This window comes from Coregonus clupeaformis, unplaced genomic scaffold, assembly GCF_020615455.1.
Source record: "Coregonus clupeaformis isolate EN_2021a unplaced genomic scaffold, ASM2061545v1 scaf0259, whole genome shotgun sequence".
Classification (NCBI taxonomy): domain Eukaryota; kingdom Metazoa; phylum Chordata; class Actinopteri; order Salmoniformes; family Salmonidae; genus Coregonus; species Coregonus clupeaformis.
The window spans coordinates 24,678-38,183 of NW_025533714.1; the positions used below are offsets into that span (position 1 = coordinate 24,678).

Here is a 13,506-nt window from a genome sequence, read left to right on the forward strand (position 1 = left end):
TCTCAAATATAAAATATATTTTGATTTGTTTAACAATTTTTTGGTTACTACATGATTCCATATGTGTTATTTCATAGTTTTGATGTCTTCACTATTATTCTACAATGTAATAAATAGTAAAAATAAAGAAAAACCCTTGAATGAGTAGATGTTCTAAAACGTTTGACCGGTAGTGTATAATGATATAATTGCATGAAATGCGTTTATAAAAGGCCACATTTTTCCCGGAGGCTTAAAGAAATGTTCCCTGTGTGTGCAACTTCTGCAAGTGCCTCTACTCTACTGCTGTATGCCAGCACACCATGATAATGCTTTATTACTGCTGTATGCCAGCACACCATGATAATGCTTTATTACTGCTGTATGCCAGCACACCATGATAATGCTTTATTACTGCTGTATGACAGCACACCATGATAATGCTTTATTACTGCTGTATGCCAGCACACCATGATAATGCTTTATTACTGCTGTATGCCAGCACACCATGATAATGCTTTATTACTGCTGTATGCCAGCACCCCATGATAATGCTTTATTACGGCCGTATGCCAGCACACCATGATAATGCTTTATTACGGCTGTATGCCAGCACACCATGATAATGCTTTATTACTGCTGTATGACCGCACCCCAAGATAATGCTTTATTACTGCTCTATGACAGCACACCATGCAATGCTTTATTACTGCTGTATGCCAGCACCCCATGATAATGCTTTATTACTGCTGTATGACACACACCATGATAATGCTTTATTACTGCTGTATGCCAGCACCCCATGATAATGCTTTATTACTGATGTATGCCAGCACACCATGATAATGCTTTATTACTGCTGTATGCCAGCACCCCATGATAATGCTTTATTACTGCTGTATGCCAGCACACCATGATAATGCTTTATTACTGCTGTATGCCAGCACACCATGATAATGCTTTATTACTGCTGTATGACAGCACCCCAAGATAATGCTTTATTACTGCTCTATGACAGCACACCATGATAATGCTTTATTACTGCTGTATGCCAGCACACCATGATAATGCTTTATTACTGCTGTATGCCAGCACACCATGATAATGCTTTATTACTGCTGTATGACACACACCATGATAATGCTTTATTACGGCTGTATGCCAGCACACCATGATAATGCTTTATTACTGCTGTATGACAGCACCCCAAGATAATGCTTTATTACTGCTGTATGCCAGCACCCCATGATAATGCTTTATTACTGCTATATGCCAGCACACCATGATAATGCTTTATTACTGCTGTATGCCAGCACACCATGATAATGCTTTATTACTGCTGTATGCCAGCACACCATGATAATGCTTTATTACTGCTGTATGCCAGCACACCATGATAATGCTTTATTACTGCTGTATGCCAGCACACCATGATAATGCTTTATTACTGCTGTATGCCAGCACACCATGATAATGCTTTATTACTGCTGTATGCCAGCACACCATGATAATGCTTTATTACTGCTGAATGCCAGCACACCATGCAATGCTTTATTACTGCTGTATGCCAGCACCCCATGATAATGCTTTATTACTGCTGTATGCCAGCACACCATGATAATGCTTTATTACTGCTGTATGTCAGCACACCATGATAATGCTTTATTACTGCTGTATGCCAGCACACCATGATAATGCTTTATTACTGCTGTATGCCAGCACACCATGCAATGCTTTATTATCAAGGTGATTTTTCTTTTTATGCGGTTCCTCAGAGTCCCCCAGATCACCCCCCTCTCTGCAAACATTTTTTTCATTAATTAACATCAAAAAGGTTTCAAAAATAAATTTCAACTGTTATATTATCAGCTATGGTTTAGCAAACAAAGCTCACTCACTCTCATAGCTCTCTCTCTCGCTCTCGCTCTCTCTCTCCCTCTCTCTCTTTCTCTCTCTCTCTCCCCTCCCTCCCTCTATCTCTCCCCCACTCATTCTCTCTCGCGCTCTCTCTCTCTCTCTCGCTCTCTCTCTCTCCCCCGCTCTCTCTCTCTCGCTCTCTCTCTCTCTCTCTCTCTCTCCCCCTCTCTCTGTCAACCTACATCTCTCTCTCCCTCTTTCTCTTTCTCCCTCTTTCTCCCTCTCTCTCTCTCCCTCCATCTCTCTCTCAATTCAATTCAATTCAATTCAATTTGCTTTATTGGCATGATGTAACAATGTACATATTGCCAAAGCTTATTTTGGATATCTCTCTCTCTCTCTGTGTCTCTCTCTGTCTCTCTCTCGCTCTCTCCCTCTCTCTCTCTCTCTCAATTCAATTCAAAGGGCTTTATTGGCATGGGAAACATATTTTTACATTGCCAAAGCAAGTGAAATATAAAAAAATAAAAGGTGAAATAAACAATACTTTTTTTACAGTAAACATTACACTCACAAAAGTTCCAAAAGAATAAAGACATTTCAAATGTGAAATTATGTGCAAATAGTTAAAGTCTGTGTAATCTGAGGGACATATGTGTCTCTAATATGGTCATACATTTGGCAGGAGGTTAGGAAGTACAGCTCAGTTTCCACCTCATTTTGTGGGCAGTGTGCACATAGCCTGTCTTCTCTTGAGAGCCAGGTCTGCCTACAGCGGCCTTTCTCAATAGCAAGGCTATGCTCACTGTCTGTACATAGTCAAAGCTTTCCTTAATTTTGGGTCAGTCACAGTGGTCAGGTATTCTGCCACTGTGTACTCTCTGTTTAGAGCCAAATAGCATTCTAGTTTGCTCAGTTTTTTTATTAGTTCTTTCCAATGTGTCAAGTAATTATCTTTTTGTTTTCTCATGATTTGTTTGGGTCTAATTGTGTTGTTGTCTTTCTCTCTCTCTCTCTCTCTCTCTCTCTCTCTCTCGAATATCTCCTCTCTCTCCACCTCTCCTCTCTCTAACTTACAGATCTGAATAACCAGCGTTGTCTTGACAGCTGCTTCCTATTTTAGTCATCTTCAGGTAGGCGTGTGGTTGAACTGCAGAGGATCTCTGAGCTGTGGACTCTTCAGCTAATTAGTTACTGTAATTGTCTTTGTACTGGAAATTTCTCAAATTAGTGGTATGGTGCAGAATGGAGCATGTTCATTACAGCTGTCATGAGAATGAAAGGAGAATGGAACGGAGAGACAGAAAGAGATAGGGGTTGCTACAGTCCAGATCCCTACACAACATAACATGTCTTGTACTGAACTGTGGCGCGTAACCCCCATAATGGTGAGGAGGTTGGAACAGAGAGAGACAAAACAGATAGAAAGAGAGAGAGAGGGAGAGAGGGAGATAATATAAAGAGAGCGAGGGAGATAATATAAAGAGATAGAGGGAGATAATATAAAGAGGTAGAGGGAGATACTATAAAGAGAGAGAGGGAGATAATATAAAGAGAGAGAGGGAGATAATATAAAGAGAGAGAGGGAGATAATATAAAGAGAGAGAGGGAGATAATATAAAGAGAGAGAGGGAGATAATATAAAGAGGTAGAGGGAGATAATATAAAGAGAGAGAGGGAGATAATATAAAGAGGTAGAGGGAGATAATATAAAGAGAGAGAGGGAGATAATATAAAGAGGTAGAGGGAGATACTATAAAGAGAGAGAGGGAGATACTATAAAGAGAGAGAGGGAGATAATATAAAGAGAGAGAGGGAGATAATATAAAGAGTGAGAGGGAGATAATATAAAGAGAGAGAGGGAGATAATATAAAGAGAGAGAGGGAGATAATATAAAGAGGTAGAGGGAGATAATATAAAGAGGTAGAGGGAGATAATATAAAGAGAGAGAGGGAGATAATATAAAGAGGTAGAGGGAGATACTATAAAGAGAGAGAGGGAGATAATATAAAGAGAGAGAGGGAGATAACATAAAGAGAGAGAGGGAGATAATATAAAGAGGTAGAGGGAGATAATATAAAGAGAGGGAGGGAGATAATATAAAGAGGTAGAGGGAGATAATATAAAGAGAGAGAGGGAGATAATATAAAGAGAGAGAGGGAGATAATATAAAGAGAGAGAGGGAGATAATATAAAGAGAGAGAGGGAGATAATATAAAGAGGTAGAGGGAGATAATATAAAGAGAGAGAGGGAGATAATATAAAGAGGTAGAGGGAGATACTATAAAGAGAGAGAGAGGGAGATAATATAAAGAGGTAGAGGGAGATAATATAAAGAGAGAGAGGGAGATAATATAAAGAGGTAGAGGGAGATACTATAAAGAGAGAGAGGGAGATAATATAAAGAGAGAGAGGGAGATAATATAAAGAGTGAGAGGGAGATAATATAAAGAGAGAGAGGGAGATAATATAAAGAGAGAGAGGGAGATAATATAAAGAGAGAGAGGGAGATAATATAAAGAGAGAGAAGGAGATAATATAAAGAGAGAGAGGGAGATAATATAGAGAGAGAGAGGGAGATAATATAAAGAGAGAGAAGGTAGGGATGGGCATTTTAAATTATTTCACTATTCAAATAATATCATGAAATACTATTCCGGATAGTCGAAATACATTTTTTAAAGAAACTTCTTATGGGGATTTTCTCTTGCCACTCAGGAGACACACTGCTCATTGTTTTAGATGGGAGAGGAGCAGGGGCCGGGTCATGGCTAGAAGGGATCCAGTTTTGTCAAATTAACATCAAAAGTTGATTTTTATTTTATTTTTGCTAACCCCTTTCCTAACCTTAACCTAATTCTCCTAACCTGCTATGTTAATTCTCCTAACCTGCTGTGTAAGTTTTCCTAACCTGCTGCGAAAAGTCAAATCTGACGTTAATTTGACAAAGGCTGGATACATTCTAGCCATTAGTTTGACAAAAGCTGGATCCCTTCTAGCCATGACCCAGGGGCCAGTGTGTCTGACATGGAGAGAGGGAGGGAGGGAGGGAGGGAGGGAGGGAGGGAGGGAGAGAGGGAGGGAGGGAGGGAGGGAGGGAGGGAGGGAGGGAGGGAGGGAGGGAGGGAGGGAGGGAGGGAGCCAGAGGGAGGGAGGGAGGGAGGGAGGGAGGGAGCCAGAGGGAGGGAGGGAGGGAGGGAGGAGAGAGGGAGGGAGGGAGGGAGGGAGGGAGGGAGGGAGGGAGGGAGCCAGAGGGGAGGGAGCCAGAGGGAGGGAGGGAGGGAGGAGAGAGGGAGGGAGGGAGGGAGGGAGGGAGGGAGGGAGGGAGGGAGGGAGGGAGGGAGGAGGGAGGGAGGGAGGGAGCCAGAGGGAGGGAGGGAGGGAGGAGCCGGAGGGAGGGAGGGAGGGAGGGAGGGAGGGAGGGAGCCAGAGGGAGGGAGGGAGGGAGGGAGGGAGGGAGCCAGAGGGAGGGAGGGAGGGAGGGAGGGAGGGAGGAGGGAGGGAGGGAGAAAGCCAGAGGGAGGGAGGGAGGGAGGGAGGGAGGGAGCCAGAGGGAGGGAGGGAGGGAGCCAGGAGGGAGGGAGGGAGGGAGGGAGGAGGGAGGGAGGAGGGAGGGAGGAGGGAGGGAGGGAGGGAGGGAGAGAGAGAGAGAGGGAGGGAGGGAGGGAGGGAGGGAGCCAGAGGGAGGGAGGGAGGGAGGGAGGGAGAGAGGGAGAGAGGGAGGGAGGGAGGGAGGGAGGGAGGGAGGGAGAGAGGGAGGGAGGGAGGGAGGGAGGGAGGGACTGCATCAAATCGATGTAAAGAAGCTAGCTAGCTACAGTAGCCAGCTAAGTTATCCAGTTAGCCACCTAGCAAGGCTAATTTCTCTGTAGACAAATGAACAACAGCCTTTCAGCATGCTTATAGAGAAGGGCACTCAACATGTACTGCACTGACACAATTTACTGATGATTGGTTGAAATAAATTGATAAGAAGAAGATTGTGGGAGCTGTACTGTTAGATTTCAGTGCAGCCTTTGATATTATTGACCATAACCTGTTGTTGAAAAAACATACAGTACCAGATTGGACACACCAACTCATTCCAGTGTTTTTCTTTATTTTTACTATTTCCTACATTGTAGAATAATAGTGAAGACATCAAAACTATGAAATAACACATATGGAATCATGTAGTAACCTAAAAACTGTTTAACAAATCAAAATATATTTTATATTTGAGATTCTTCAAATTGCCACCCTTTGCCTTGATGACAGCTTTGCACACTCTTGGCATTCTCTCAACCAGCTTCATGAGAGTCACCTGGAATGCATTTCAATTAACTCTTGGCAAACTTTTGACTTGTACTGTACATCTACATACTGCCTCGATTACCTCGACTAACCTCGACCATTGACTCTGTACCGATACCCCCTGTATATAGCCTCACTAGTGTTATTTTACTGCTGCTCTTTAATTATTTGTTTCTTACATTTTTTTACATAATTTTTTTACCTAACACTTATTTGTCTTAAAACTGCATTGTTGGTTAAGGGCTTGTAAGTAAGCACTTCACTGTAAGGTCTACACCTGTTGTATTCGGCTCATGTGACAAATACAATTTGATTTGATTTGAGTGTCTGTGTGAAGTGCTGATGTGGTTAAATCCTATTGAGATTACACGTGGCATCTCTAAATGTGTAGTTTATAGCCTACAGTGCCTTGCTAAATTATTCATCCCTTGGCGTTTTTCCTATTTTGTTGCATTACAACCTGTAATTTAAATGTCACACATTACATTACAATGGAACGATTAGTGTAATGTAGTGTTAGTGTTAATTAGTGTTAATGTTGTCTTTGATTAGTGTAATGTTAGCTAGCTACATAGTTGTCTTTGATTAGTGTAAAGTTAGCTAGCTACATAGTTGTCTTTGATTAGTGTAAAGTTAGCTAGCTACATAGTTGTCTTTGATTAGTGTAATGTTAGCTAGCTACATAGTTGTCTTTGATTAGTGTAAAGTTAGCTAGCTACATAGTTGTCTTTGATTAGTGTAATGTTAGCTAGCTACATAGTTGTCGTTGATTAGTGTAAAGTTAGCTAGCTACATAGTTGTCTTTGATCAGTGTAAAGTTAGCTAGCTACATAGTTGTCTTTGATTAGTGTAATGTTAGCTAGCTACATAGTTGTCTTTGATTAGTGTAAAGTTAGCTAGCTACATAGTTGTCTTTGATTAGTGCCTACTTCTCTTAAGTGTGTCCACATTTTTGACTGGTAGTGTATATATATATATTTTTTTTTTACCCCCTTTTTCTCCCCAATTTCGTGATTACGATCTTGTCTCATCGCTGCAACTCCCCAACGGGCTCGGGAGGCGAAGGTCGAGTCATGCATCCTCCGAAACATGACCCGCCAAACCGCGCTACTTAACACCCGCCCGCTTAACCCGGAAGCCAGCCGCACAAATGTGTCGGAGGTAACATTGTTCACCTGACAACCGAGGTCAGGCTGCAGGTGCCCGACCTGCCACAAGGAGTCGCTAGAGCGCGATGAGCAATGTAAAGCCCCCACGGCCAAACCCTACCCTACCCCGGACGACGCTGGGCCAATTGTGCTCCGACCTATGGGACTCCTGATCACGGCCGGTTGTGATACAGCCCGGGATCGAACCCAATGCAGTGCCTTAGACCGCTGCGCCACTCGGGAGGCCCCTGTTTTTCAATTTTTATAAATTTGCTAAAATTTCTAACAAAAAAACTGTTTTCACTTTGCCATTATGGGGTATTGTTTAGCCAGATTCAAATAACTGATTGGAGTATGTTTATCCAGATCCTATGTGTTCTATAACTGATCCTAATTGGGATACCTCCCCCTCTCACGCTCTTTCTCTTCCTCCCCCTCTTTCTCTTCCTCCCTCTCTCCCTCTCTCCCTCTCCCCCCTCTCGCTTCACATCAAAGGGCAAATGTGTAGATGGGTGTAACCTTTTAAAGCTGGAGTATGTCAGTCAACCATACAAATAACTCATTAACCTTATCCCCTTAATGAACCCCTCCTATTTTATCCCCTTCCCTCGTTCAACGCTCTTTCTTTCTCCCCTCCCCCTTCAGCAGCATTATAGGTAGTTAATTGGTGGTTGCCCAAAATGGCGAGTCCCTTTACAACGCCCCCTTCCCCCGTACTCCTATGGGAATCTGACACTTAGCGTATGTGATGTGTGTGGGGTGTGTTCCGGAAATACTTCTCAAAGATATCTCTCAGACACCGGAGCTTGTGAATTCAGTATAGACTTTATTACAAAGTAACAAGCCGAGCTGGTCCGTGGAGCAACTGCCCATCCTGACTCGGAGCTCTCCTTTTATACAGTTTCGTTCTTACATAACCTACATAGTCACTCCCCTTTATGTAAATGATTGACATCTTTTAGTTCCACGCCACTATTGTTTCCAAAGTTCCAAGTGGTTTCTCTCTAGGCGGGGTTTCCCCTCCCCTTGGACTCTTAACACGGTTATATTGGTGGCGTGATACTAGCAGTATCATAAAAAATAATATGAGTACATTCTTAAAGATGATTAGATTATAGGGTGTGCTGACTGTCATTAATATCCAGGCATGCATCTGGATTACAAACTGTCAATCATGCTTTATTCAGTTTTTCTCTTATTCAAAAAAGGTAACAGGTTTCCCTTAAGCCTATAATGATGCTGTTATTCCATCTCAACATTTCATTATATACGTACTGGGAAATTACCCATATATTCCCCCCTTTGGGACTTACTAAGTCCCAAATGAATATTTTTTCTACTGTAAAAAGCCCTCATAACATTCTAAATATGATACCCAAGATATGTGGCCCTCCCTCGCGGTCACCTCTCTAACAACTATTTCAGTTTAGTCTAAAACCTGTTAGAAGATTAAGGGCATGGTCCGTAGACTCTCGTTACCGGAAAAACCCTATGTTACGTATATATTTAGACTTAACAAATACTCAGAAGGTCTATAGTAATTTATAACTTTCTTAGTTACAAGTTATAACAATATCAAAAGTCAACATAAGATGAATGTAAGCATATGCATATACTTATTCCTAGCCTTGCTATTTATGATTTCACTTTATAGGAGTATATTCCGATCAACGTATCTGCTTCATCATCTGACCCATCACGATGAGGTCGAGGAGCCCAGTCAGGTACCGGGTAAATGTCCGGGAAGTTTCCTTCTGGGTTGACCCCCAGTCGTTGCTGTTGACTTTTGTAGCCGTGACAGGCCCATCCACCCCCAGGGACAACATCATACAGACATTCAGGATTCCCAAATGGGCAGTCCAGTGGTCCTCCTTTAATGTTGCACGGTTTTCCATATTTGTTAACATACTGTCCTGGGGCTCCCATAGCTGGATATACCTCCACAGTAGGTTCGTTCACAATTGTCTGTACAGTCGTCTGATTGACTTTGGTTTTAATCAGGAGTGATTTCAGCAAAGGCTATACACATCAAAAGACCACTCCCATTACCACAAGTGCTACGCCTGTCATGATTGCCATTTTTGTAAACATTGCTCCCCATTTTCCCAGAGTTAAGTCCAGCCAATCCCAGGTGTGAGCGTCATGCCCAGCATTGTCCTTAACTTCTTTCCGTAGTCCTTTGAGCTTAGTCATTGCTTCAGTGAATGAACCATCCGGGGCAGTATTATTGGGAATGAAGGTACAACATTCATCCGCAAACATAACACAGACTCCACCTTTTTCTGCTAAGAGCCAGTTTAGAACCTGCCTATTATGCCAGGTCATCCTACTTGTTGCCTGTACTTGCTCTCCCAGGGCTGTTAACGCAGAGTCTGTGTAGTTAATAAACCGCTGTTGATTATAGTAAATATAATTGATCCATTCTAGGTTTTTGTTGGGTGATATCCAGACGAATATTGATTCAAATCCTGATTTAATTTAGCCTCTTGCTTTATATTCCTTCGGAATCCCTCTAGGCTGACCTATTGAGTCTAAATATACATTGGGGTCAGTCTGATACTCTCTTTTTATTATTTTATAGTTATTCTCTGCATCCTGGTCTGTTGTTTTTACTGACTCCAAGTCTGATATAACTATTTATAAGCATGTATCTGCTGGCCTTCGATGTTTGTGCTGAGGCTCGTACTTGCTTCTTCTTCTTCTTGGACCCCACCTGGTACCTCAATATCCTCAGCTTCCTCATGGCTCGCCGGTGGTACGCCGATTCCCTTTGGGACCCTGGTGCAGTGGTTCAGATGGTACCACGTCGTACTTCCTTCCACCTGTATCGCCGTGGTTGTTGCTCGGATCACCGTGTATGGTCCTTCTCTCCTGGGCTCGTTCCACTTTTCTGCGGAACACTCAGATGTAGACTTGGTCCCCTGGTATCACCGGGCCTGGCTCCTCTGGTCTGGGTTCTGGTTCTTGCCTTTTTTTCCTGGAGATAAATAACTTTATGTATAGCGGGTATGCTTTAAGTTCCATTTTTAATTGTTCCAATGAGGGACCTTTATATGGTCCTCTTAGAACAGGCACTGGCATGTGTCGACACGTAAGCATTTCATGCGGGGTTAGGTGCGTATTTCTGTTAGTTTACATGCAATAGCTCATTAAAGCAAGTGGTAGTGCCTCCACCCAGTTAAGCTTTGCACTAGTACAGTTTTTATTCAATTTACCCTTGAGGGTTCCATTTATTCTCTCAACCATCCCTTGTGACTGTGGGTGATACACACATCCCAGTCTTTGCTTAATCCTTAACTGCTGTAGCACTTGCTTCACCGTTTTCTGAATAAATGCTGATCCATTGTCTGAACTGATTTCTGTCGGTATTCCAAACCTGGGTATTACTTCTCTGGTTAGAAATTTGATTACTGTCCCTGATCCTAGATCTGCTGATGGTACCACCTCTACCCATCTGCTAAATCTAACTATTATCACAAGCATGTATCTTTTGCCATTTACCTTTTTTATCATATCCACATAGTTCTAGGTGTCGAAATGGTCCTTCTGGGACTGGTATGTGACCTATAGGCGTGGTTATGCCTTTACACAGATTATGTTGCGTGCAAACTTCACATTTTGCCAATCCATCATCTACCATTGCTTGCAAATATGGCGACCAGTATCCTTGTTTTTTCATTTTCCTTACCACTTCCCCCGTTGCGCATTGGTCAAAACCATGCACATCTGTTATCAGCAGATTAAGCAACATGGTGGGCGCTACTATGTTCCTGTCACGATCGTCAGGGAGAGACCAAGGCGCAGCGTGATGAACGAACATACTTTAATTAGTTAAAGTGTAAACACAATACAAAACAAGAAACGACTCGTGACGTCCACGGTATCAATGACCGAACACGGAACAAAAACCCACAAACACAAAGGGAAAACAGACAGTTTAAATATGGCTCCCAATCAGAGACAACCAGCCAACAGCTGACACTCGTTGCCTCTGATTGGGAGTCACTCAGGCAAACATAGAAATCAACAAACTAGAACCCCCAACATAGAAATAAACACATAGAATAAACACACCCTGGCTCAACAAATAGAGTCCCAGAGCCAGGGTGTGACAGTACCCTCTAAAGCGCGCGGACTGCGACCGCGCCTCAACTAAACAAAACAGGGGGGGGGCGGGGGGGGCATACCTCCTCGGCGGCGGTTCTGGCTCCGGCCTTGACCACCACCCTCCAATACACCCCCCATAGCGCCCCTGGTCCAGTCTGGCCCGCCGGCTGGAGCCGAACTGGACTTAGCAGGAGCGGTTAGCTTCAGCTCCATCGTGGAGCAGTTGACCGGTACCTTACCAGGCACCGGTGACCCAGGCACGGGTTGTGCTGGACTGACGACGCGCACCCCCTGGCTTGGTGCGTGGAGGAGGAACGGGCCTTACCAGGCTGGACGACGCGCACCCCTGGCTTGGTGCGTGGAGGAGGGACGGGCCTTACCAGGCTGACGACTCGCACCCCTGGCTTGGTGCGTGGAGGAGGGACGGGCCTTACCAGGCTGACGACTCGCACCCCTGGCTTGGTGCGAGTGGCAGGAACAGGCCGGGCCGGCGACGCGCACCGTAGACTTGGTGCGAGTGGCAGGAACAGGCCGGGCCGGGCTGGCGACGCGCACCGTATACTTGGTGCGAGTGGCAGGAACAGGCCGGGCCGGGCTGGCGACGCGCACCGTATACTTGGTGCGAGTGGCAGGAACAGGCCGGGCCGGGCTGGCGACGCGCACCGTATAGTTGGTGTCGAAATGGTCCTTCTGGGTATGTGACCTATAGGCGTGGTTATGCCTTTACACAGATTATGTTGCGCGCAAACTTCACATTTTGCCAATCCATCATCTACCATTGCTTGCAAATATGGCGACCAGTATCCTTGTTTTTTCATTTTCCTTACCACTTCCCCCGTTGCGCATTGGTCAAAACCATGCACATCTGTTATCAGCAGATTAAGCAACATGGTGGGCGCTACTATGTTCCCTTCATGAGACCACCATAGTCCTGTCATCTTTTGTGTCCCCTCTTTGGTGCCACATTGTTTGTTCATAAGTTCCTGCTCTTCTTTCTTGAATCTTAATTATATCATCTGGTTGTGGAAAGATTCAATAATGACCGTTAATACCGGGATGGTGCATTTAGATGCTTTTTTGGCAGCTTCATCAGCCGCATTATTGCCTTTAATAACAAACCCATTTCCTTTCTTGTGCGCCTGACATTTTACTATTGCCAGTTTTGTGGGGTACATTAATGCCGTCATTAGTTCTACGATCTGTTCGTGGTGTTGTATGGGTGAACCACCACTTCCTAAATCCTTGTTGTTTCCAGACTGCCCCAAATAGGTGGCATACCCCATGTGCATATGCCGAATCAGTATAAATGTTAACTGTCTTCTTTTTTCCTAGAGTGCAGGCCGTGGTAAGTGCTTTTAGTTCGGCTAACTGGGCAGAGCATGGCTGTGGACAGTATTCTGCTATCACTTCTTTGAACTCTTTTTCTTGTTTCCCCCATGTTAAGCAACAGGATTAACTCTAGGTCTGGTCTAAGTCTGGTAAACGTCAAGGAGTTTGCTATTTTATTTATTTATTTTATTTTTTGTCATTTAGCAGACGCTCTTATCCAGAGCGACTTACAGTTAGTTTTTTGTATTTTTCATACTGGCCCCCCGTGGGAATTGAACCAACAACCCTGGCGTTGCAAACGCCATGCCCTACCAACTGAGCTACATCCCTGCCGGCCATTCCCTCTCCTACCCTGGACGACGCAGGGCCAATTATGCGCCGCCCATGAGTCTCCCGGTCGCGGCTGGCTGCGACAGAGCCTGGATTCTAACCAGGATCTCTAGTGGCACAGTAAGCACTGCGATGCAGTGCCTTAGACCACTGCGCCACTCAGGAGTACTCAAGACCTGCCCTAAGGTTTGAGCTGTCTCAACCACATACTCCTCTATCCAGTCTGAGCTAAATCCAGTCATTCCTAAAAATGTCATCATCTGGGCCACTGTTTAAGGAAGTGGCGCTTTGCTAATCCCTTCTAGTTGTTGTGGTGCTATTGCCTTTGTTCCATGTGCCATTGTTCGTCCTAGGTATTCAATTTGGGATTGGCAGTATTGGAGTTTTGTTTTTGACACCTTGTGTCCTCGTTCTGCCAGTCGTTTTAAGACCTTCATAGAATCAGCATGGCATTGTTCCAAG

At 44.2% G+C, this 13,506-nt stretch overlaps 1 long non-coding RNA gene across 1 annotated transcript in view; it reads left to right on the forward strand.

The window, feature by feature from the left end:
- The first annotated feature begins 2,913 nt into the window (after positions 1–2,913).
- LOC123484288 overlaps positions 2,914–13,506 on the forward strand; it is a 119,623-nt gene continuing 109,030 nt past the window's right edge. The window contains exon 1 of the long non-coding RNA XR_006658473.1: positions 2,914–2,969. This is a non-coding gene — a long non-coding RNA (uncharacterized LOC123484288). The remainder of the gene's footprint in view (positions 2,970–13,506) is intronic.